Consider the following 4,400-nt stretch of genomic DNA (forward strand, 5'->3'; position numbering starts at 1 on the left):
GCCGCCACCGGGCTCCGCCCTCCGCCGCCCTCGCCCGCCGGCGCGCCTCACCGGCGCCGGCCCGAGCTGCTCCGCCGTCCCGCGGGCCTCCACCGGCGCCCGGTCGCCCACCGCCGCCCCGCGACCGGTCTGCGCCGCCCGCGCGCCCCGTCGCCACCCTCCGGCCGCCTCCTTCGCCCGCGGGGCATCCTGCCGCTGCCGCTGACCGCGGCCCCGCGTCGCCTCGCCGCCGCGTCCTCCGTCCGGCGAGCTCTCGCCGGAGCCCACGCCCCGCCTCCTCGGCCTCTCCTCGAGTTCCTCTGCGCCGCCTCTCCTCCCCGTTGGTCAGTCCCGCTCCGGCGAACTCGACCTCGAGCCAATCCAGATCCAAATCCAGATCCATTCTCAAGGTTGACCCAAAAAATGCCTAAGTCCCAAAATATTTTGTATAATCATGCCATGTTCATCGCATCATAACTCTGTGCATACTGCTCCGTTTCGTGCGTGTAATATGTCAAATTGTTCGTCTCGACGAGTACTTCAGTTCATTCCATTGCATCATGTTCATTGGAGCTCATCTTGATGCCTGAATCATAGTTGCAAGAGTGCATGTTGCTGTTAATTTGCTGAAACTGTTATAACTTGAGGTTTTGTCATTTTTGCCATGATTGATGTGTGCATCTTATGAACTTGAGCCCTACGTATGTTTTGAACTATGCCATGCCATCTTTACACGGGTGTATGACATGTATTTTTGTGATCAAAGTGGTGACTAGCACAAGCATGTAAACTAGGCCTCGTGATGTTGCTGATTTCAGTCCCTGTTCTGCTGTTATGTTTATGCCATGTAAACTTGATTCTACAGAGAGATCAATGCTTATTTTGAGATACTTCAGTAAGGATGATTTGAACATATGGTTATGAGCTATCCATCCATGCCCCTGGTTGCATTTATAGCTTGCTGTAGATTGTTCATATCTTGCTCCAAACTTGCTAATTGATGTTGCTGTCAGCCGGTTAACATGAAGTTCAGTTTTGCCATGTGATTTCCTAGTGATTCATGCACCCTATGAACTTGATCTTGCCAGGCTTAGCTTCATAAACATGTATTCTTATTGTTGGTTGCCTTGCCATGCCATGTATTGCTCTGTAGTGAGTGGTTCAAGGTCACTAACATGCCTACTTATTGTTGTTCCTGCCATGTATGAATCTGTCATATAACTTGCCATGTTTACATGGGTGCCATCATATCTTCTGATCCTTTTTGGCTCATGGTCAGTAAGGGACATTTGTTCCATGTATTTAGTAGATTAATGCCATGCCTTTGTTTGCCATGTTAAGTTCCTGTAACATGTTGTTTGATAGCTCTAAACTTTGCAACCTGATGTTATTTTCTGCAAAGTCTGAACTGTTATTATTTGCAATCTTTCCATGTGTTTTGGAGCATGTTCTAGTGATTTTTGGAGATAGCTCAGTGTTCATGTTTTGTTATGCTTCACCTGTACTTCATGTTCATGCCTTTTGTTTTCATATTGTGGTATTGTAGCATGTTGTTTTGATGTTTGCAATATGCCTAGTTGCTGTTTTGGCAGATTGTTGCTATAACTTGTATAGAGTGTATGTGTTGAACCATTGCTCCGTTTTGAGTGTGCTCTATATGAAACTTGCTTGTTTTTGCATGTAGTTTCATATTATCATGTTGCATCCTTGTTTTGGTGTGTTTGCTTGATGTTTGTTTGCATTTTGCATTAATGCCATGTTTAACTTGTTTTGCTCATATCTTCTAGGCTGTAGCTCCGAATTAAATGAACTTTATATGCAACTTGACTAGAATCTCGTGTAGATCATCATGGTGCATTTAATTTGCTGTTTAACAACTTGAACATAAGGTTTATTCAGATCTGGACCAATTTCGAAATTTGCATATGAGGACTTACGGGAATTGTTATATGTTGTTCCCGGCCTCATTTAAACTTGTCTTGATGTGTTGCTCTTGTTTGCATCATCTCTTGCCATGAGTAGCTCCATGTAGCCTTGTCATGCATCATGCTTGCTTGTGCATCATGTCATGTTCATGTGTGGTGTGTTTACTATGTTGTGTGCTTCTTTTCGATAGTTCCTGTTTCATTGCGATCGTGAGGATTCGTTCGTCTACGCTTGGTTCGGCTTCATCCGTTCATCTTCTTCATGGACTCGTTCTTCTTCCTAGCGGGATTTCAGGCAAGATGATCGTCACCCTGGATCTCACTACTATCATTGCTATGCTAGTTGCTTCGTTCTATCGCTTTGCTGCGCTACCTATCTTTTTCTCTTCAAGCCTCCCAATTTGCCATGTCAACCTCTAACCTTTTGCACCCTTCCCAGCGAACCATTGCTTGGCTATGTTACCGCTTTGCTCAGCCCCTCTTATAGCGTTGTTAGTTGCAGGTGAAGTTGAAGATTCTCCATGGTGGACAGGATTTTGTTGGGATATCACAATATCTCTTATTTAATTAATGCATCTATAAATTTGGTAAAGGGTGGAAGGCTCGGCCTTATGCCTGGTGTTTTGTTCCACTCTTGCCGCCCTAGTTTCCGTCATACCGGTGTTATGTTCTCGGATTTTGCGTTCCTTACGCGGTTGGGTGATTTATGGGACCCCCTTGACAGTTCGCTTTGAATAAAACTCCTCCAGCAAGGCCCAACCTTGGTTTTACCATTTGCCTCACCACCACCTACATTTCCCTTGGGAGTAATTAACCCTAGGGTCATCTTTATTATAGCCCCCCCGGGCCAGTGCTTGTCTAAGTGTTGGTCCGAACCAGAGCCACTTGCAGCGCCACCTCGGGGAAACTTGAGGGTTGGTTTTAGTTGTACGTAGTGTTCATCCGGTGTTGCCCTGAGAACAAGATATGTGCAGCTCCTATCGGGATTGTCGGCGCATCGGGCGGTCTTGCTGGTCTTGTTTTACCATTGTTGAATTGTCTTGTAAACCGGGATTCCGAGTCTGATCGGGTCTTCCTGGGTGAAGGAATATCCTTCGTTGATCGCGAGAGCTTATCATGGGCTAAGTTGGGACACCCCTGCAGGGTTTAAACTTTCGAAAGCCGTGCCCGCGGTTATGGGCAGATGGGAAGTTGTTAATGTCCGGTTGTAGATAACTTGACACCAGACCCAAATTAAAACGCATCAACCGTGTGTGTAGCCGTGATGGTCTCTTTTCGGCGGAGTCCGGGAAGTGAACACGGTTTCTAGGTTATGTTTGACGTAAGTAGGAGTTCAGGATCACCTCTTGATCATTGCTAGCTTCACGATCGTTCCTTTGCTTCTCTTCTCCCTCTCATTTGCGTATGTTAGCCACCATACTTGCTTAGTCCCTGCTGCAACCTCACCACTTTACCCCTTCCTTTCCCATTAAGCTTTGCTAGTCTTGATACCCATGGTAATGGGATTGCTGAGTCCTCGTGGCTCACAGATTACTACAACAACAGTTGCAGGTATAGGTTATGCGATGATCATGACGCGAGAGCGATGTTTGCTTGTATTGGAGTTCTTCTTCTGCTTCTTCTTCGATCAGGGGATAGGTTCCAGGTCGGCAGCCTGGGCTAGCAGGGTGGATGTCGTTTGAGTTTCTGTTTGTGTTTCATCCGTAGTCGGATGATGCTCTGATGTATTGTGATGTGGTATTCGTGTGGCATTGCATGCCTCTTGTATCTATCCCCATCTATTATGTAATGTTGATGTAATGATATCCACCTTGCAAAAGCGTTTCAATATGCGGGTCTATCCTTGGTGGGACCTTCGAGTTCCTTTTGGATAGGGTCGCATATTGGGCGTGACATAACCCAACCGTGCCTTTTGGTATGACTCTCTAATTGAAAGCGAGTCCCAAACGGTTATGGGGAGGGCTCTTGGTATTCAACTCCTTTATAAAGAGACCAAGGTTCGACTCCCTTCTCTTTCAATCCAATCAAATCCGCCCCTCGCCTCGAGTTCCAACACTCAAAGCTTCTAGTTTTAGGCGCTTCGGACTTTCGACGATGTCCGGTTCCGACCTTCAAGGCCGGTGGGTGCCTTCCTCCGTTACGAAAGAAAACGTGCGAAAGCTGAGAGATGCCAGGTATCTAACCGGCGAAATCTCGCATAGGCTGCCTGCTCAAGGGCAGGCCATTCCTTCTCCCCAGCCCGGTGAGAGCATGGTGTTCACATCTCACTTCCTTCGGGGGCTAGGCTTCCCGATTGATCCCTTCGTGAGGGGAATGATGTTCTATTACGGGCTGGAATTCCATGACCTAGCTCCGGAGTCCATCCTCCAAATTTCATCATTCATTTTCTTCCGTATCACCCCTCACTTCGGATTGTGGCTTAGAACCTTCAAGGTGGAGCCGAAGATGATCGAGGGGCGGCACGCTGAGTGCGGAGGAGCTATCATAAGCAAGATA

Source organism: Triticum dicoccoides, chromosome 5B (assembly GCF_002162155.2).
Source record: "Triticum dicoccoides isolate Atlit2015 ecotype Zavitan chromosome 5B, WEW_v2.0, whole genome shotgun sequence".
Taxonomy (NCBI): Eukaryota; Viridiplantae; Streptophyta; class Magnoliopsida; order Poales; family Poaceae; genus Triticum; species Triticum dicoccoides.